Source organism: Papio anubis, chromosome 12 (assembly GCF_008728515.1).
Source record: "Papio anubis isolate 15944 chromosome 12, Panubis1.0, whole genome shotgun sequence".
Taxonomy (NCBI): domain Eukaryota; kingdom Metazoa; phylum Chordata; class Mammalia; order Primates; family Cercopithecidae; genus Papio; species Papio anubis.
In genome coordinates this window covers 102,469,932-102,492,398 of record NC_044987.1, presented here as the reverse complement: position 1 = coordinate 102,492,398, position 22,467 = coordinate 102,469,932, and the positions used below count along the sequence as shown (strand labels likewise).

The following is a 22,467-nucleotide window of genomic DNA, read 5'->3' as shown; positions in this document are numbered from 1 at the left end:
TTGTAACTAACGAAACTGAGGATCAGAGAGGTTAAGTAACTTGGCAAGGTTACATAGTAAATTCTGGGCCCAGATTTACACCCAGGCAGTCTGACTCCACAGCCCTTGCTCCTGGCAGATATTAAAATGCCATGCAGTAAATACAAGGAATAATGTGAATACAAAGAAAGAAACTCCTGAATGGGGGTGGGATGGGGATACTGTTGTTAGAGGAGGGAGAGAAAAGTGGAGCAGAGAAGGTCCTCCTTAGAACTGGCTGTTTGATCTAAGCTGGGAAGGAAGAGTAGGAATCATTCACATGAATAAAGGAGAGAAGGGCATCCTAGGTAGAACATATGCTGAAGCACAAAAGAACCTGGAATACTTACGTAACAGGTCAGAATGTCTAGAGTCTGTGTGAAGTTTGTGAAGGTTAGGGGAGATGAGACTGTGAAGGAATAACGGAGCTGCTGAAAGATCATTTTTTAGCCATATAAAAGAAATTGGGCCGGGCACAGTGGCTCAGCCTATAATCCCAGCACTTTTGGATGCCAAGGCAGGTGGATCACTTGAGGTCAGGAGTTTGAAACCAACATGGTGAAACCCCGTCTCTACTAAAAATACAAAAATTAGCCAGGTGTGGTGGCACACTCCTATAATCTCAGCTATTCAGAAGGCTGAGAAACGAAAATCGTTTGAACCCTGGGGGACAGAGGTTGCTGTGAGCCAAGATTGTGCTACTGCAATCCAGCCTGGGCGACAGAGCATGACTCTGCCTCAGAAAAAAAAAAAAAAAGAAATTGGGGCTGGATGTGGTGGCTCACACCTGTAATCCCAGCATTTTGGGAGACCAAGGTAGGAGGATCACTTGAGCCCAGAAGTTTGAGACCAACCTGGGCAACATACTGAGACTTTGTCTCTACAAAAAAATAAACAAAATTAGCCAGGTGTGGTGGCACATACCTGTAGTCACAGTTACTTGGGAGGCTGAGGTAGGAGGATCACTTGAGCCGGGGGAGGTTGAGGCTACAGTGAGCCATGATTATGCCACTGACTCTAGCCCAGGTAACAGAGCGAGATCCTGCCTCAAAACAAACAAACAAAAAAGTTAAATTTTATTCTCTGGGTGTTATTTGAAGGCTTTTTTTGGTTTTGCTTTTTTTTTTTTTAAGTCCCTGTTACAACCAGGTGCGGTGGCTCACGCCTATAATCCCATCTCTTTGGGAGGCCATGGTGGGCGGATCACAAGGTCAGGAAATCGAGACCATCCTGGCTAACACGGTGAAACCCCATCTCTACTAAAAAATACAAAAAAATTAGCCGGGTGTGGTGGCAGGTGCCTGTAGTCCCAGCTACCCAGGAGGCTGCGGCAGGAGAATGGCGTGAACCCGGGAGGTGGAGCTTGCAGTGAGCCGAGATCACGCTACTACACTCCAGCCTGGGCGACAGAGCAAGACTCTGTCTCAAAAAAAAAAAAGACCCCGTTGCCCAGGCTAGAGAGCAGTGGCTTGATCATAGTTCACTATAACCTTGAGCTTCCATGCTCAGGTGATCTTCCTAACTCAACCTCCTAGCTAGCTAGGACTACAGGTCCATGCCCACCATACCTAGCTAATTTTAAATGTTTTTGTAGAGACAGGGTTTTGCTATGTTGCCCAGGCTGGTCTCAAACTCCTGAACTCAAGGCCTCAGCCTCCCAAAGCACTGGGTTTACAGACGTGAGCCACCATGCCCCATCTTATTTGAAGGCTTTTAGATAGGAGAGTGGTGTGGTAATATCTGAGCTCTAGAAAGATCATTCAAAAGGCAGTGTAGAAGATGGTCTAGACTGGAGGCAAGGAACATAGAAGTCTGGTAGTAGTTGAGTGAGAGATTAGAGCCAACACTAAGGCAGTATGGAGATGGAAGGGGCGCTTTTAGAGATAGAATCCATAGGATTTGGTGATTGGATTTGGCATTAAGATGAGAGAGAAGACCAGTGGTAATTTCCAAGTTTTTGGCTTGGGCCACTGCCTAAGAATATTAGAATATTTTTTTAAAGCCTTCAAGTAATAGCCACAAAATAAATTTCAACTTTTTTTTTAATTTTTATTTTTGACAGGGTCTTACTCTGTCACCCAGGCTGGAATACAATGGCACAGTCTCAGCTCACTGCAGCCTCAACCTTCCAAGCTCAGGTGATCCTCCCACCTCAAGTAGCTGGGAATATATTTGTGCACTACCATGTGTGGCTAATTTTTGTGTTTTTTATAGAGTTAGGGTTTCACCATGTTACCTAGTCTGGTCTCGAACTCCTGGGCTCAAGCCACTTGTCCACCTCAGCCTCCCAAAGTGCTGGGGTTATAGGCGTGCGCTACCATGCCTGGTCTCCTACTTTCATATTATGTGTTTTTATAAATACCTTTAAGGCAGTTGCTTGCTTGCTTGCTTGCTTGCTTGCTTTTCTTTACTTTTCTTTCTTTCCCTCCCTCCCTCCCTCCCTCCCTTCCTTCCTCCCTCCCTCCTTCCTTCCTTCCTTCCTTCGCTCCTTCCTTCTCTCCTTCCTTCCTTCCTCCCTCCCTCCCTCCCTCTTCTCTTCTCCCTTCTCTTCCCTTCCCCTCCCCTCCCCACTGAGGTTATAGTAAGTGAATAGGTAGACTCCCTGCTTTTGAATTTATGAGATTCCCCACTATGCTCTAATCAATGCTACTGCTACAAAACTGTAAGTTTTCTAAATAGCTACTAAATATACAGCTATTAAACTTTTATATATAGTTACTAACTCTTTTCTAAAACTTTTCCACCCAATATCTTATTAGTTCCACTGTCCTAAGAAATAGGTAAAGTGGGTATTATTGTGCCCATTTTATAAATAATGAAATTGTGTAACTTGCAGAAACATTTCATGGTGGATTAGTATCAAAGCTAAAAATAGAACCCAGATTTACTAATATGCTGATGTGCTATTTCTACTATTTTTACTTCTGTCATTGCCTCTTTGACATGTAACTCTGGAGATCATGCATCTCCATTACAGTATTATTAAAGAAGTACTTAGTGTACTGAGGATCGTATCATTTCCTTTACAGAATAAATGCACTAATAGGCAAAAACCAATGTGGACTCAATTTTAAGTGAAGCAACTCAGAAACACTATTCCATTGGTCTCTATATAAACAAAACTGGGAACTGTGAGTGTATAGGTAAAGCTTGTGCTATATTAACAGAGGTTGTCTTTCCCAGTCCCTTACTCAATCAGCAAATATTTGTTGTAGACCACCTAGTACAGTCATCTCTCAGTATATGCAGGGATTGGTTCCAGAACCCCCATTTATACCAAAATCCATGCATAATCAAGGCCTACATTAGTCCTGTGGAACTCTCATATGTGGAAAGTCAGTCTTCCATATACAGGGCTTCATACCCCTAGAATAGTGTATTTTCGATCCATATTTGGTTGAAAAAAACCCCCCTAAAAGTGTAGATCTGCACAGCTGAAACCTGTGTTGTTCAAGGGTCAGCTGTATATTGAAGAATATGGCTAGATCTAGTTTCTGTGAGACAACATATGAAGATAACTATGGAAAACGGTCTTCAGATAGCCTTAACTTTTTTCCTGATACAGAAGTGGGGCCTCTTCAAGAATGTATTTACTATCACAAGGGATTCATGTAGCATTTGGACTCTTAGCAGATGTGGGTTTCTTTATCTTTCTAATAGCAGCTGCCAGTGACTCATCCAGCTGCTAAGAATAAGCAGCTCCAAATTGCCTGTTTCTCCTTGTGCCATAAACAAACACAAAACATAGATTTTATGCTGGCTGTTTATTGTTATGCTTCTTCTTTTTTTTTTTTTTTTTTTGAGACGGAGTCTCGCTCTGTTGCCCAGGCTGGAGTGCAGCGGCGCGATCTCGGCCCACTGCAAGTTCTACCTCCCAGGTTCACGCTATTCGCCTGCCTCAGCCTCCCAAGTAGCTGGGACTACAGGTGCCTGCCACCATGCCCGGCTAATTTTTGTATTTTTAGTAGAGACGGGGTTTCACTTTGTTACCCAGGATGGTCTGGATCTCCTGACTTTGTGATCCACCAGCCTGGGCCTCTCAAAGTGCTGGGATTACAGGCGTGAGCCACCATGCCCGGCCTATTGTTATGCTTCTTAGTCAGACAGCCTCAGACTTCTTAGACTAAATGCAACATCGGTGTCTAGGTGATCCTAAAATAATTGGTTAAGTAGCTTTAATATATTCTCAGCTTTTTCTAGGAAACTTCAGAACATCTTTCTAAACCGGAATGTGTCAATCTCCAATTTTAATCCAAAATGAGTGAAAGCTCTTGGAGGCAAGATTCTAAAGGAAAGGATTTATTAAGCCCCATTTTATCAATTATAATGCCAGGTACCTGACTACTGAGTGGAGCTCCTACTGCATTGTTCTTCTGCAGATAACTTCCTTAGAATGTCATGTGCATACTTGAGCATGATCAAGTGGAAACTAACTCTTCTGGGAGGTAGCAAAAGAAGAGCTTACGTATCTAAAAACGAAGCCACTTGTAGAAATCTAAGGACCTGGTCCCTTTTGACAAAAAATATTTTATTCCAGTTTTTAGCAAGTACGGGGGTATAATATCATTTCTGCATGACTGAGCACTGATGCTAATTATCTTGTCCAAATTTCAGATAATCTCATGAAGACTGTAATGAACCTCTTGGTATCTAAGCAACTTTAGGCTCTTGGAAGCAAAAAGTTTTATTAGAATTTTAAAAGCCTTTAAAATTACACTTCTCACTTTACTAATTTTTTCTGTATAGGAATATTAATCTGAATTTTCTAAGTCTGGCAAAGATTGATATTCTCTTGATGTAAATCTTTACTTCTGTTTAGGGATATCGGCTCAAAAGAGCCTTCTCCAACTTTATTTTCAATTAGAATTTAATTTTGAGTATATACATACATACACATACATACATATATATATTTCATTTGATAAAATAATGATAGGTACTTCCTCTTCTATCTGTGAAGAAGTATCTGCTAAGGGAATTGCCCTCTTGCCACTAACAAAGAAAGAATCAGAATATCTGAAATAGCAGTTTTCAGACATTGGGCAATAGGCAGGTGGGGACTGTGAATTCTGAGAGGCAGTTTCCAAGCAACAGTATAGGGAGAGAGATTGTCAAAGAGCTTAGCAGTGTTATTGAGTTGAGGAGGCAGAGACTGGGGTTTAGGGAGGCTGGAGCAGCCAGAATTTACAGGTCAGAATCCAAAAGAGGAAGAAGTTGTTCAGTGAGCTCCAGAATCTTTGGCTACAAACTTTGCATATGTGTGGGTTGGAAAAAGAACTACCAGAAAACAGTGGGCCAAACAATTTCTGGAGTATACAAGGGGCTAAGTATAATTTACACTTCTACCAGCCATAGTGAAAAGACCTCAAAACACACAGGGGACTGGGTAGAGTTCTCAACAGTTTAAAAGCAAAAAGGATTAAATTGATCTGCAAGTAATTTAACTCTATACAAGAACAAAATTCAGTAATCTTTAAAGGAATTTAACAAAATCCAGCATTCAGCAATGCAAAATTCACCAAGTCTGACATTCAATTCAAAATTACCAGACAGGCCAGGCATGGTGGCACATGCCTACCTCCCAGGACTTTGGGAGGCCAAGGCAAGTGGATTGCTTGAGCCCAGGAGTTCATGACCGGCTTGGGCAACAGGGCAAAACCCTGTCTCTACAAAAAATTTTAAAAATTAGCCAGGTGTGGTGGTGCACACCTGTGGTCCCAGCTACTCAGATGGCTGAGGTGGGAGGATTGCTTGAGCCTAGAAGGTTGAGGCTGCAGTAAGCCGTGATCACACCACTGCACTCCAGCCTGGGTGACAGAGAGTAAGACCCTGTCTCAAAAACAAAACAAAACAAAATTACCAGACATTAAAAGAAGCAGGAAAATACAGCCCCTGACCAGGAGAAAAATTAATCAATAGAAACACAGATCCAGAAATGACAGAGATGATGGAATTAACTAACAAGGACCTTAAAATAGTTATTTTAAATCATATAAATACACTCAAGTATGTAAAGAAAACATGAATATGATTAGGAGATTAGTGGAAGATATTAAAAAGATCCAAATGGAATTTCTAGACATGAAAAATACAATATAGTGAAAATGATAGTAGCAATTAACATTTATTAAGTGCTTCTAGATAGATTATCTCATTTTTCTTCACAACAACCCTATGTGTTAGGTAGATGCTATTACTTCCTTTGCGCAGAAAATGAAACAGATTTAGAATGTTAAATAACTTGCTCTAGGTCACACACCCAGTCAATGAAAAAGCCAGTGCCAGGAGAAGCCATGAAGCCTGACTCCAGGCTGTATTATTGCTTCAGTGTGTTCTGCGTCAACACTGCATGAGAGGCTGGAAATACAAATGAGTAAGTGAAAATACTTGCCCTCAAGGAGCTCTTATTCTAGGAGAAGAAACAGAGTAGCCTAGGAACCAACCCAAATGCCCATCAGTAATAGATTGGATAAAGAAAATGTGGAACATATACACCATGGAATACTATGCAGCCATGAAAAGGAATGAGATCATGTCCTTTGCAGGGACATGGATGAAGCTGGAAGCCATTATCCTCAGCAAACTAACACAGGAACAGAAAACCAAACACTGCATGTTCTCACTCATAAGTGGGAGTTGAACAATGAGAACACGATGGATACAGGGAGGGGAACATCACACACCAGGGCCTCTTGAGGGGTGGGGGTTGAGGGAAGGGAAGTTAGAGGACAGGTCAATAGGTGCAGCAAACCACCATGCACACGTATACCTATGTAACAAGCCTGCACATTCTGTACATCTCTCCCGTTTTTTTTTCCTAGAAGAAATAAAATAAATAAACTAGATTATTAATTCAACCCCACCCCTGTTCCACCAAAAAAAAACCAGAGTGGTGTAGAAATAGTCTCCATAGAGTACAGGTGATTTTTAGAGCCATGCATAAGATTCCGTAATAGCACAAGGGAGAAAATAGTAAATTCTGTAGAAGTAGGTGAAGGCTATAAAGGAGCAAACACAGTTGGGATGGATCTTGGAGCAGTAGAAAGCTGTTAAGCAAATAAGGAATACATTCAAAAACAGGGAACACGATTTCTGAAAGTATGATAACATGAAACAACATGGTTCCTTTGGAAAGTGGTAAGAAGTCATTGTGGCCAATACTTAACACATAATAAGGAAACACTATCACAGTCAATAGGAGATAATGCGGAATGCTTTTATGTGCCATATACTGAGCAAAATGTTTACATGTATTCATTCATTTAATCCACACAATAAACATATGAGTTGATATGATTACTATCCTGTTTTATATGTTAAGAAACGGAGTCGGCTGGGTGCGGTGACTCATGCCTGTAATCCCAGCACTTTGAGAGGCCGAGGCAGGTGGATCCTTGAGGTCAGGAGTTTGAGACCAGCCTGGCCAACATGGTGAAACCCTTTCTTTTACTAAAAGTATAAAAATTAGCTAGGTGTGGTGGCACATGCCTGTAGTCCCAGATACTCAGGAGGCTAAGGCAGGAGAATCGCTTGAGTCTGGGAGGCAGAGGTTGCAGTGAGCCAAGATCATGCCACTATACTCCAGCCTAGGCAACAGAGTAAGACTCTGTCTAAAAAAAAAAAAAGAAAAAGAAAGAAAGGAAAATAAAAGGAAACTGAGAGTCAGAGAATTAAGTAACTAGCACAAGGCCACAGCGTTTATAAGTAGCACAGCTTATATTCCAACCTACATCTTCACAAAGTTCACATTATCACATTCTTTTTTTTTTTTTTTGAGACTGAGTCTCACTCTGTTGCCCACTCAATGCAACCTCTGCCTCCCAGGCCCAAGCAGTCCTCCCACCTCAGCCCTCCTAGTAGCTGGGAATACAGGCACATACCACACCCAGCTAATTTTTGCATTTTTTGTAGAGATGGGGTTTCACCATGTTGCCTAGGCTGGTCTCAAACTCCTGGGCTTAAGCAATCCACCCACCTCAGCCTCCCAAAACGCTGATTACAGGTGTGAGCCACCACTCTCAAGCCCACGAAGTCCACATTCTTAACAACTTGCTGTGTATGCTACCCCAGGTGTTACAAAGGGCTTTGTGTGCACTAAAAAGCATAGGAATGATACAATGGACTTTGGGGACCCAGGGGAAAGGATGGATTGAGCGTGAGGGATAAAGGACTGCAAATTGGGTTCATTGTATACTGCTTGGGTGATGGGTGCAACAAAATCTTACAAATCGCCACTAAAGAACATACTCATGTAACCAGATACCACCGGTTCCCCAAAAACCTATGGAAATAAAAAGTTTCTCCTGAAGTTAGTAGAATCTTCTCCATTTGTGTGGTATTTTCACATGTAACACAGACAAAAGCATGGAAAATAGAATGCAAGGCAGGTAAAAGTGAAAACAAAGACCAGTTAGGAGACTCATAGTATAACAAAAATGACCATGAAAATGAAGAGCTATTTAAGAAGTTGGTTTGACAGGATTTGCTGATTGACTAGGTGAGGGATGTGGCAGAGAAAGAGTCAAGAATGAATGCCAGGATGTAAAGTATGACCAGTTTCATCCCTTCCTTGCTTTTTTCCTTTCCTTTTTTTTCCTTTTATCTTTTATGTTTCACTCTGAATTGACAGTGGTTTTGTGTTCATATTTATTCATTCGACAAACATTTATGTATCAGTTGCTGTTGATAAAGCAGTGACTGGGACAGACAGAAATTTTTATTCTTGTCAACTTTGCTGTATGATCAGAATATTGACAAAAATCCCTGCTTTTATAGAGCTTACATTCTAGGAATCAGGGAATTGCAGTGGGGCTATCTGATTATGTGATAAAAATCTGTTACTTTTTCTAAAATATCTAATGTTTATGGTGGACAAAGTGATGTCAAGGGAAAATGCAGACACTTTAGGCTGAAATGAAGCTGTTGGTCTGACTTCTTTGTGTAATTGCCTTGAACTTCCACTTGATTTTGCTTGTCACTAAGCCTCATCTTCACCAGTAAAAATCATTCAGTGAGGATTAATAGTGCTTTACTACAGGAGTGGGGTGGCTGTCTTTGAATTATTAAAGAGCAATTGTTGCTTCTGTAATGTTTTAAACAAACAAGAACCCTTCCGTGTGGTCTTTTCACTAATGTGGGCCCCACCAGCCAATTATGTTCACCTGCTCCAACCAGTGCATCACCTCTCCTCATTTTCTCCTGGAAACTGGATGTAGACAATCAACAAGAATTTCAGTGCCTATTTCCTAGCTCCCATTTTGTTTATTTCTCCTCAGTTCCTAATTTTCCCTTCGTTTTTCATGTTTATTTCCTTCTTCAAAATCTTTTCTCCAGGGAGAAAATTGACAATTGATGACCCCTCAAATCATTCACCTCTCTACCTCCAATAACTTTAATCTTTCCCCCTATTTAATGTTCTCTTTTTTTTCAATGTTGGTTATTTGGGGCTGTTACACAAGCATTCCTGGAATGCTTTTGTCACCATCTTCTCTCCCACCTGAAACTCCTCAACCCTCCATACATAATACCTCTACGTTTTAGTTTTAAAGCTCAGGTCCTTAAAGAAGCCTTCTCTGTGACTCCCTCCCTTATCTGAATTGGGTCCTTCCATTATAATTTTTCAGATTATCCTCTGATTTTTAGTCATATCATTTATTACAGTTTCTGATTCAGTATTTACTTGAATGACACTTAATGTCCATCTCCCTTATTAAAATTATAAACTTTATGAGGACAGGAACCTTGTTTGTTTTGCCAGTAATTATATCCCTAGCACCTAATATAGGTGAATGATTTTTTTGTTATATAATATGAAGGCTTACCATTTCCCCATAATGATACAGAAGATAGATTATTGAATGGATTATATTATCATTCATTTTATCAGAGGATAGGTTAGTTTTTAAAATCTGCTTTACATTAACTTTTCTATATTATATAGGAACTTCTGATTTAAATTAATAAATCTTATTGACAAAATGCTATATACCAGGTACTAAACCTCATGTTCAAAGTGCCCCACTAAAAACCAGCCCAATCAAAGCCATACTATAGTAAATAACACCTAATTAAAATAATATTCAGTATTCCAAAATAAGGATTTGAAAGATTTAGATCATTATCCATAATCAAACTTTAAACACTGGTGAATAGTACCTCCATTCCTTCTTTTGTATTCTGGGTTTTTACCTTCACTCCATGAAAGGTATCACAAACTAGTAGTCAGCTAACTACACATGCCTTGGCCTACAGATGTGTCTTCTTTGGCTTGCAGTGTTAAAAATATTTAGATTCAATTAGATGCCAATGTTTCACATAAAAGTCTCAATTTCAGTTTCACTTGAAGAATGGAAAATCCTCCCAGCACCGTGCCCACATTCCTGCAGGGAGACAGTTCACCAGGGCAGAGATGCAGCTGCTCCCTTTAGACAGGGCATATGGTCTCAGATTTACCACCAACCCAAGCTGCCCTGCTTCACCTGCTGACGTTCCCTGCACGTCGTCTGTAGGCACTGGAGTTTGCTACCATTGCTAGAGCTTCTTGGTCCATTTATAATCACTAAAAGGTAAAGTTACACTCTTAATTCAGTCAGGAGCTTTTTTCTCAACTATTAATAGATTCTCTTTCTCTTTTCTCCTTGATATCTCCATATCACATAAAATTTTAGAATTAGAAGGGACCTTAGAAATCATTTCATCTTGAAACTAGGTCTTAAATATATATATTTATTGACCAAATGACCATATATATGAGGATTTTTATTTCTGGGATCTGCATTCTCTTTTGTTGGTTTATCTGTCCTTATGATTACTGTGGCTTTGTAATAAGTTGGGGTTTTTTTGGTTGGTTGGTTGGTTGGTTGGTTGGTTGGTTGGTTGGTTGTTTTGAAACGGAGTCTCACTCTGTTGCCCAAGCTGGAGTGCAGTGGCGTGATCTCAGCTCACTGCAACCATATATATATATATGGTTTTTCTTATTATTGTGGTAAAATATCTAACAAAATTTACTATTTACCACTTTTTAATTTGAGAAATCTTTTTTATGGGGATAAAATCCATATAACAAAATTTACCATTTTAACCATTTTTAAGTGGACAGTTCTGTGGCATTAAGTACATTCACAGTGTTGTGCAACCATTATTACCCTCTGTCTCCAAAACTCTTCATCTTGTGAAACTGAAACTCAGTAGCCATTAAACAATGACTCCCATTTCTCTCCTCCTCCAGTGCCTAGAAACCACCATTCTACTTTCTGTCTCTATGTATTTGACTATTCTAGATATATCAGATAAGTGTGTACAATATCTGTCCTTTTGTGTCTCACTTATGTAACTTAGCATGATGTTTTCAAAGTGCATCCATGTTGTAATGTGTATCCGAATTTCATTCCTTTTTATGGCTGAATAATATTCCATTGTGTATATATACCACATTTTGTTTATTCATTCACCTATTGATGGCCACTTGAGTTGTTTCTACATTTTGGCTGTTGTAAATAATACTGCTATGAACATAAGTGTACAAATATCTTTCTAGAACCTGCTTTCAATTACTTTGGGCACATAACTAGAAGTGGGATTACTGTATCGTATGGTAATTTTATGTTTAATTTTTTTGAGGAACTGCTGTGCTGTTTTCTACAGCAGCTATATTATTTTACATTCTCACCAGCAATGCATAAGGGTTCCAGTTTCTCCACATCCTCAATAATGCTTGTTGCTATTTTCTATTTTTCTGATAATAGCCATCCTAAAGAATGTGAAGTGGTATCTCGTTGTGGTTTTGATTTGCATTTCCCTAATGACTAGTGATGTTGAGTATATTTTCATATGCTTATTAGCCATTTTATATCTTCTCTAGAGGAATATGTATTCAAGCCCTTTGCCCATTTTTGAATCAGGCTGTTTCGTTGTTGAGTTGTAGGAGTTCTTCATGTATTCTGGATATTCATTCCTTATCAGGTATATGATTTGAAAATATTTTTTTCTATTCTGTAGGTCATCTTCTCACTTTTTTTTAAATCATATCCTCTGATGTACAAAAGTTCTTAATTTTGATGAAGTCCAATTTATCTATTTTTGTTTTGCCCCATATGTTTTTGGTGTCATATCCAGGAAATCATTTTCAAATCCAGTGTCATGGAGATTTCCCCTATGTCTTCTTCTAAGAATTTTCTAGTTTTAGCTCTTAAATTTAGGTATTTGATCAATTTTGAGTTAATTTTTATGTAAGGTATTAGGTAAGGGTCCAACTTCATTCTTTTGCATGTACATATTCAGTTTTCCCAACACCATTTGTTGAAAAGACTGTCATTTCTCCCATTGAATGGTACCCTTGGCACCCTTGTCAAAAATTAAATGACCATATATATGAGGATTTTTGTTTCTGGGATCTGCATTCTCTTTTGTTGGTTTATCTGTCCTTATGATTACTGTGGCTTTGTAATAAGTTGGGGTTTGTTTGTTTGTTTTGAGACAGAGTCTCACTCTGTCGCCCAGGTTGGAGTGCAGTGGTGCGATCTCAGCTCACCACAACCTCCACCTCCCAGGTTCAAGCAATTCTCCTGCCTCAGCCTCCTGTGTAGCTGGGATTACAGGCGCATGCTGCCATGCCTGCTAATTTTTGTATTTTTAGTAGAGACACGGTTTCATCATGTTGGTCAGGCTAGTCTTGAACCCCCAACGTTGTGATCCGCCTGCTTCGGCCTCCCAAAGTGCTGGGATTACAAGCTTGAGCCACTGCACCCGGCCTTGTAATAAGTCTTCAAATCAAGAAGTGTGAGTCATCCAACTTTGTTCCTTTTCAAGGTTGTTTTGCCTATTCTTGGTCCTTTTAAAGATATTTTATTAATGGTTTTTTCTATTAAAAAAATACCATTGGAATTTCAATAGGATTTCAGTGAATCTATAGATCACTTTTAGTAGTAGTATCACCTTGACAATATTAAGTCATTTAATCTATGAACATAGGATGTGTTTCCATTTATTTAGGTCATCTTCGGTTTCTTTCAGCAATATTTTTAAGAGAAAGTGTCTTGCTCTGTTGCCCTGGCTGGAGTGCAGTGGCACAATCCTAGCTCATTGTTGCCTTGAACTCCTGGGCTCAAGCAATCCTCCCACCTGTGCCATCAAACTCAGCTAATTTTTTATTTGTTTTAGAGATGAGGTCTCACTCTGTTGCCCAGGCTGGTCTCAAACTCCTGGCCTTAAGCAATCTTCCTGCCTCTGCCTTCCAAAGCACTGGGGTTGCAGGCATGAGCTACCACACCCAGCCTCTTTCAGCGATGTTTTGTAGTTTTCAGTATACAAGTCTGTCACCTCCTTGGTTAAATTTATTACTAAGTATTTTATTCTTTTCATGCTATTGTAAATGGAATTGTTTTTCTTAGTTTCCTTTTCATATTTTTCATTGTTAATTTATAAAAATATAATTGATTTTTGTTTTTGTTTTTTTTTTGAGACAAAGTCTCACTCTGTCGCCCAGGCTAGAGTGCAGTGGTGTGATCTCGGCTCACTGCAACCTCCGCCACCCGAGTTCAAGCAGTTCATCTGCTTCAGCCTCCCAAATAGCTGGGATTACAGGGACATGCCACCACCCCAGCATGTAGTTGATTTTTGTGTCTTGATTTTGTATTCTGCATCTTTGCTGAATTCATTTATTAGGTCTAACAGTTTTTTTTTTTGTGTGTGTGTGTGTGTGTGTAACCTTTAGGGCTTTCTGCATATAATATCATATCATCTGTGAACAGAGGTTATTTTATTTCTTTCTAATTTGGATGCCTTTTTTTTTTCCTTAATTGCTCCAGCTAGAGCTTCCTGTACTATGATGAATAGAAGTAGTGAAAGCAGGCATCTTTGTTTTGTTCCTGATCTTAGGGGAAAAGTTTTTCAGTACAGCAGGTCCTCAAATAACATAATTGCATTATAACATTGATGAGAAAAAAAATTGATTCCCAGCTGGGGCCACTGTCTGTGTGAAGTTTTCACATTCTTCCCATGTCTGCATGGGTTTTCTCTGGGCACTCCAGTTTTCTCCCACAGATGTATGTGTTGGGTTCATTGGTGTGACTAAGTGGTCCCAGTGTGAGTGAATGTTGGTGTGTGTGTGTGCTCCCTGAGATGGAATGATGTCCTGTCCAGGGCGGTTCACCTTGTGTCTCAGGCTTCCAGAATAGGCTCTGGCCACCTGCAACCCTAAGCTGGAATAAGCAGGTTGGAAAATGAATGAATACAAACTATTATCAAATACAGATTTATAAAGTAGATGATAATCATACAACTGCACAACAATAAGTGATGCAGCATGAAAGCATTCAGCCAGCCCACCATATTCGTGATTGTTTTGTAATTCCTGGTAGGAAGAGGTGCTCCTTAAATTTTTCTACTTGCAAACATCTATTCCTTGATTTAATCCACCACCACTACAACTGTCGTCATTCAGTGATTCACCAAAAATTGGGTAGTCTTACTTGTTGTTATTAACCTTTCTTAAATGTATGTATGGCCCACATTTATTTCAATGTTTAATATTAGAGGTGTTTGGGGTCTTCATTTAGAAGTTGGGTGATTATTTGTGACCAGAAATATGCCATAGGAACTTAACTCTTGTTTATGTCAATTCGCCTAGGATGAAATTGGTTTTATTATACCTTGTTTCACTTAAAGTCAGTTTCCAAGAACCTATTGATGAGGTTGAGGACTTTTATTTGGTTTTAAGGTAAAAGTGTGTGAAAAAATTGAGATTCATACAGATAAGTAGCTTCAAATACTAATAGATTTGTTTTTAACATTTTGACTAATCTTTTTTTTTAGCTTTACTAATGTTCAGAAAGGGAGTGATAGTAAATTTGTGTTTCAAAGCTGAGTTGCTCACATTCCTAATTAATGAGTAATCACTCTGGAGAAGTCAACAAATTTTCTCAGCTAGTTTAAAAATTTTATTGTTTGGAGACAAATAAATGTGTAGTATAACATCATATATAAGTTGTTCAATGGTGTTATTTTTTGAAAATATCAGATAACTCAAAGGCTAGTACGATTGAACTGTGTCTGCCTCCCAAATTCCCATGTTGAAGCTATACCTCCAATGTGACTATATTTGAAGAAATTCCTCCTGTAAGGAAGAAATAAAGGTTAAATGAGGTGATAAGAGTAGGACTTCATCAGATAGGAAGGATTAGTATCCTTGCAAGAAGAGACACCAGAACTGGTGTCCTTGTAAGAGGAGATACCAGAGAGCTGCCCATGCCCCTCCATGTGAGGACACAGTAAGAAGGCAGCTGTCTGCAAACCAAGGAGAGAGCCTTTACCAGACACCAACTCTGCTGGCACCTTGATCTTAGACTTCTAGTCCCCAGAACTGTGAGAAAAATTAATTTCTGCTGTTTAAGTCACTCAGTTTATGGTATTTGTTATGGAGCCTGGGCAGACTAATACAGAGGTCTTCTTTTTAACTCACAGTTTCAGCACAGAAAGATTCATTTTATTTTGCATGTTGAGTCCAAAACCTGTTTTGATTCATCATTAACATTTTATCTGAAGTTGTGAGTATGGCCGTGTTGCCCTGCATTATCAAACTGAGCCATCTAATTTATTTAAAATATCAGTAAAATTTCCACATTGATAAACTTTTATTCAATGGATTTTAGTTTAAGGTAGAAATATTTGTAATTACTTTTTTTTTTTTTTTTTTTTTTATAATTGTCCTGATACCTGCCTTATGTCAATCAGGAAACTTTAGTACAAAAGAATAAATTTTGATACAACTGCTTCCAAATAACTCAGAAAGATCTGCAGCTTAAAGACTTTGTCCTAATAAAATTGACAGCCTGTATCAATCTGTATGTTATCCAGTGTAATATTTTTTAAAATGTAAATGTTAATTTTGAAAACTGTTTGTGTAATTTTGGCCAGGCACGGTGGCTCATGACTGTAATCCCAGTATTTTGGGAGGCTGATGTGGGCAGATCATTTGAGGTCAGGAGTTCAAGACCAGCCTGGCCAACATGGTGAAACACCATCTCTACTAAAAACACAAAAATTAGTGGAGCATGGTGGCACATGCCTGTAATTCCAGCTACTCAGGAGGCTGAGGCGGGAGAATTGCTTGAACCCAGGAGGCAGAGGTTGCAGTGAGCCGAGATCACGCCACTGCACTCCAATCTGGGTGACAGAGCGAGACTCCGTCTCAAAAAAAAGAAAAGAAAACTGCTTGTATAATTTTAACTGGTAGTGCTTATCTACACAGTATTTTTGGCCTTCTCTTTTATATGATCCTCTACTCCTTGAATTTTTTTCTGCCATTGCCTTTCCAGTCACGGTACAAATATGACTACCTCATACTCCTTTGTTAGTATCTTAACACTTAAAGACTTCCATTTTGTAATTATCAAGCATTTTATAAAATAGTAAATCTACTTTGCATTTGCTTCCATACCCAGATCATGTAAGTAAAAGGAGAACTTGACAACATCTGTCTTCTCATCCAGTATAAAGATTTTATGTAATCTCAGCCTTTATGCCAATATAGTCCTGGATTAAAAAGAAAAGAAAAAGACGAGAGCAGATAAAAACTTCCTAATCAGTGGCATATTTACAGTTGCAAATATATGTATATTTGTGGAGTAGGAGAAATTCCACCAATGAGTTAACCTATGAGCACAGGTTGATAATGTATATACATTAAAATTTACTGTGCAACATATTTAGTGTACATTTTGTTTTTCTTATAGACTTTAAATAAAAGTATGTTTTTAATGAGAATTGAAATTAAACTTTTATAGAAACTTCTAAGTGCCTCTGCAAAATTCTAAGCTTCTGTGGAACATGGTTTGAAAACTACTGATCTACTTCAACCCTTCCCCATTGTGTAAATGTAAAAATTGAAGCCAAGGTCTCCTAATCACTTGGTAGTACCTGTAAAACCAAGACTAAATTCAAGTCTTCTGGTTGCCAGTCAAATGTTCTAGCCATTATGCTCTGCTGCTAAATGAACATATATACATTTTGTGTCATTTAGTCTCTGAGATGAATGTATAATTTTCTAGCCCAAAATGTAATTGTAGTAGTTAAGGCATAAGAATGCATTGGCAGTGTGATTTTATTTCTTCTTTCATTGTTTTACAGATGAAGGTAAAGTAGCTACAAGTTAAGTTCCATTTTACCTATCTTCAAGAGAAAAAATAGTTACTCCACCTGGTTTAAAATTTTAAAATAATAATTCTTATTAGAGAGGGATGTATAATACTTGTTTATTGGATGTTTCATGCTTTGAAGGACATAATAAGCAGATTTTGGAAGTTCTTTGAAAGTACAAGAGTTTGTTGTTGTTGTTGTTTATTTATTATTTATTTTTGAGACAGAGTCTAGCTCTGTAGCCCAGGCTGGAGTGCAGTGACAAGATCTCACTCACTGCTACCTCCGCCTCCTGGGTCCTGGTTCAAGCAATTCTCCTGCCTCAGCCTCCCAAATAGCTAGGATTACAGGCATGCACCACCATGCCCAGCTAATTTTTGTATTTTTAGTAGAGACAGGGTTTCACCATGTTGGCCAGGTTGATCTTGAACTCCTGACCTTGTAATCCACCTGCCTTGGCCTCCCAAAGTGCTGGGATTACAGGCATGATCCACCGCACCCGACCGTTGTCATTGTTTTTTAATTTTAAAGTTAGGCCGAAGTGAGACTGTAACACACAACATTATTAAACCCATTCTCTAAAGTAGATCTACCAAGCCAGGCACAGTGGCACATGCCTGTAATCTCACTTGAGCCCAGGAGCCCAGGAGTTCGAGGCCATAAGTGCACTATGATTGTGCCTGTAAATAGCCACTGATCTGCAGCCTGGGCAACAGAGTGAGACACCATCTCAAACAGGGTGGGTGTGTGGATGGATGGATGGATGGATGGATGGATAGATAGATAGATAGGTAGGTAGATAAATGATACCTAGATGTACCAGAAATTGAATGATACCTCTTAGGCTTCTGAAATCTCTTGCTCTTGTTGTTCTGTTAGAAACAAAAGTAAATGACTAAGTTAAAGTTTATACACTATGAATCAAATAAAACCACCTTAGGTTAAAGATGTCAGTTTAATAAACCATACTCCAATTTGGTTGTTTTGGTGGGTTTAAAGCTGGACGTATATAAAAGCAAATATAAATAATGTTGAAAATTTAATATTTTCCAGTTTTATTTTGCTTGGCATAACCTGCTCTTGATTCCCACTGCTACTGCCTGACCCTAATTTAGAACGCTAATTAGACACCTTGTGGAGGTTGTCAAAAAGACAGATTCCTTGATCCCACCTCAAACCTACTCGACCACAGCCAGCAGGCAAGGGGCCCGGGAATTAATTTTAACAAGCATTTCAGATGATTCTTAGGATCACTCAAGTTTGGGAAACATTAAGTGGTTTCAACCCTGCTTGCATATTACTATCAGCTAGGGTGCTTTTAAAAAATACTGTTGCCCAGGTCCCACCCCAGGCCACTTTAATCAGAATCCTTTTGGTTGGGACCCAGGCATTTTAAATGCTCTGCAGGTAGTTCTCATACACATTGAAGCTTGAGAACTCCTGCAAGACTGTTGGAAATGTAATTCTCTGAAGCACAGCCCTGGGCTTGTCACTTCTGCTGAGAACGTCAATGGTTCTATATTGCCTACTAATGAAATATGAATTTATGACTATCATAAGACCACTCATGACCCAACACCAGCTTTTCCAACCACTACTCTCCTACTCATAAGACTATACTCTAGCCACACAGAAACACTCACTTTCCCCAAACACTCTGTGCTTTCCCCCTTTCACAACTCTGTTTTTGCTTTCCCACCATGTAGAACTTTCCCCTGTGTCTGTCTGTCACAGTCCTGCCCATCCTCAAATAGACCCAGCTCAAGTAGATTCCCATTTCCTCCTCTCCTTTCCCTCCCCTGCCTCCATTCAAAAGCGACCTCTTAGGGCACTTGTCCTGTCATACCTTATATTTAGTTATTGGCAAATACATAATCCCTTTCATAAAATGCTGTGTGGAATTAAGAATAAGTGGATTTTTATCTTTCCTTTTTCCCCATCTAGATTGTAAATTTGTAATATCAACTATCTGTTTACCTCTGTGTGAGGCACTAAAGAGAAAGACTTTAGAGTCAAATGGCCCTACGTTCAAGTGCCTTTTTTATTGGATATGGCTGCGTGACCAAGGTCAGGTTAATTTTTCCAAGCCTTAGTTTTCTCATCTATAAAATGGACAATATACTACTTCAGTGTTGTGAAAACTAGATTTGATAACTGACTGGAGCATTCTGTAATCCTGGTATGTAAAAACTGCTCTGTCAAAGTCTGTTGCTTTTATCATTGTGATAATGATCATTGTTAGCTCCCTTGAGGGCAAAGACTGCATACTTTATCTTTGGATCCCCATTCTGAACCTTGCTTATTGTAGGTGCTTGATAAATACTGGGTGAATAAAGCAATGAATGCCTGCTGGGTCGAGCTTACTTATATAGTCCACTACCAATCAGTTCAGCCTGTCTTGGAGGGAGCACTTCAGATTTCAATTTAACCATCAGATAAAGACAGAAAATAGGATTTCCACTAAAAACTTTAAAAACTGTATTAAAAAGGCCAAAACCCCAGTTAAACCATAAGACAGCTGGTTTCTTTCTGCTGCCAGGAAATAGAGAAAACCCTCCAAGAACCATTTGCTGTTTGTTTGTTCATCATATAATAAACATGCCGTGACTTGGGGAGAGCACACACTTCCCCTGCAGGCAAGCTTGGGTTTGGGGAAGTTGCATGTAGCAGCAGTGAGGAAGAAATCCCCCACTCTGTGGGAGAGGTTCCTTTAGGGACTCCACTAAGCCCAATTGCAGTTTTGCTGAGTTATTTACTAAGATGAAGGGACTGGGTGTGGCTGGTCTGAGATTCCTCCTGGGAAGTCACTTCAAGAATCTCCTTAATTTCCTCACTCTTCATCTTTGTTCTCTGGCTTTGGAGCAAGGGTGCAGTCAGTCGCACCCAGTTGGCTGCTGTTCCCAGCACACTGAATTCTTTGAAGCTGGCTGGGGCAGCCAAGGATTCCCTGTTCTGTTCTTTTCCCCTTGCCCTGATTTGAAAAACAGTCTGGAAATTCTCATCTGGCATGACCAGAAGGAACTTAGTAGGTTGCAAGCTGTTTTTCTAGATGCACAGGACCAAAAAGAACCTTTAGAGCTGTAAATTACCATTTCTCAAAAACTCAATATGATGGATTTTACATGGACAAATTATATAACATAGGCTCTACCATCACCACTGTCATTTAAACAAGAGGCCATCCAATTGAGATGAAACCGATATAGGAAAGTAATTATCATCAGCTTTGTCACTTGAAAAAGGAATGTGAAGACATATTAGCTAATTGAAACCTCAGGAAAGATGTATAACGAAATGTATGAGGATTAATGAGTAATCCACAAAAGTGTTTACCAGGTGACCAATATCTTTTAAAATATATGGATGTATTGCAGCTCTCTTTTAATTAGTAAATATATACACACACACACACACACACATATATATGGATGAAAAAATGAATTTATGTTATAATTACAATAGATGTGATGACAAAAGAATTCATAGTCTGAAAAATATATAATTTCAGTGATCAGAGCCTTATGTATTATGCTAATTGGCCAATAATTCCTTGAAAGTACGTTTCTACTTTTAAAATTAAATTGAGAAAGCAATGATGAGCAAATATGTGATAATATTCTAGGCGGACACTGAACATTTATATTTATTGTAAGAACAGCATGATGGTAGAGTACTATTTATATAAAATTATGTGTCTTTATGTCTTTATATGTTTACATACATACAAAAATATTTGGAAAGAGGTTTACTGAAATGTTGTGAATGATTTTCTTTTAGTGTTGAGACTACTTTTTTTCTTCACACATTTTCATATTGTCTGGGTTTTTTTATAATGAGCATATAACGTTTTTATAATCATAGTAAAAACAAAGCTATTTTTATAGCTTTAATAAAGGAAAATTTTGCTTGAGCATCTGCTATGTGTCCAAAGTGGTACTAGAAATTATGAGATATAGGAAAGAAGGCTGCGCCCTGGCTACCAAGATGCTTACAATCTAGCTGGGAAGACAAGTAGGGGGTGGGATCCTATAGAATGTAATCAGGTGTTGGGATGTATGGTTCAAAAAGGTGCTACAGAGCATCAGGAAGAGGCTAGGAAGCTCTCGTTGGAAGGAAGCTTTCATTGAAAAGGAAGATTAGGCTGGGCGCAGTGACTCATGCCTATAATCCGAGCACTTTGGGAGGCCAAGGCAGGAGGGTTGCTTGAGCCCAGGAGTTCAAAACCAACTTGAGCAACATAGTGAGACCCTGTCTCTATTTTTTTTGAGAAATATTTTAAAACTTAAAAAGAAAGAAAAGGAAGCTTAGACTGGACCTTGAAAGATGGACAGAAATTGAATAGGAGGGAGGGAAGAAGGCATTTTAGGCAGCTTGAGCACTAAAGTGATAATAATATGCTTTTTGAAAAGAAAGGAGGAAACCAGCTTATCTAGAATAATAAGCAAATATGATATGTGATGGAGAAATTTGCTTTATTGCTAAGTTTATTTCATAAGATATATTTGATATATTACAAACTATATTTTTGTATACTTGAGCAGATCCTAGAAAAATATTTTGTAATTATTCTGCATATTGACTCTAAAGTGATATAAAAACTATGACTACTATGAAAATTTCAGTATTTTAGTGTATTGAGGGTGGAAGATTTCAGTACATATGCTCTGTAATACTATCATCTCTGTGTACAAACTTGTTCTCAAGTCAGCCAGTGGCTTTTTGTATAGTCTTTTAATTTGTGGTTAATATGTTCCTACACCTTTCTTCTTCTATTAAAAAAATCAAATTAGCCGAACGTGGTGGTGCACACCTGTAATCCCAGTTACTTGGGAGACTCAGGCAGGAGAATCTCTTGAACTCAGGAGGCAGTGATTTCAGTGAGCTGAGATTGCACCACTGCACTCCAGCCTGGGCAACATTCTCAACAACAACAGCAACAAATCAAAAAGCACCAGTTGCCATGGCTCATGTCTGTAGTCCTAGCACTTTGGGAGGCAAAGGTGGGAGGATTGCTTGAGCCCAAGAATTTGAGACCATCCTGGGCAACACAGTGAGACCCACATCTCTACAAAAACAAGAAAAACTCACCATGCATAGTGGCTCACGCCTCTGGCCCCAGCTACTTGGGAGGCTGAGGTGGGAGGATTCCTTGAGCTCAGGAAGTCAAGACTGCAGTGAGCTGTGATCGTGCCACTGCATTTCAGCCTGGGCAACAGAGCAAGACCCTGTCTCAGAAAAAAAAAATCAAAACTAAGGATGGGGAAAATTTCTTTTAAAAGACATATTAAGATGGAGACTTTTCAAACAACGGAATCA

General features: G+C 39.0%; 1 protein-coding gene across 9 annotated transcripts in view; it reads left to right on the top strand.

Annotated features, from left to right (window-relative positions):
- The window catches only part of C12H11orf49 (chromosome 12 C11orf49 homolog), a 230,164-nt gene that overhangs the window by 110,307 nt on the left and 97,390 nt on the right, over window positions 1–22,467 (top strand). The gene's annotated exons all lie outside the window — the stretch shown is intronic.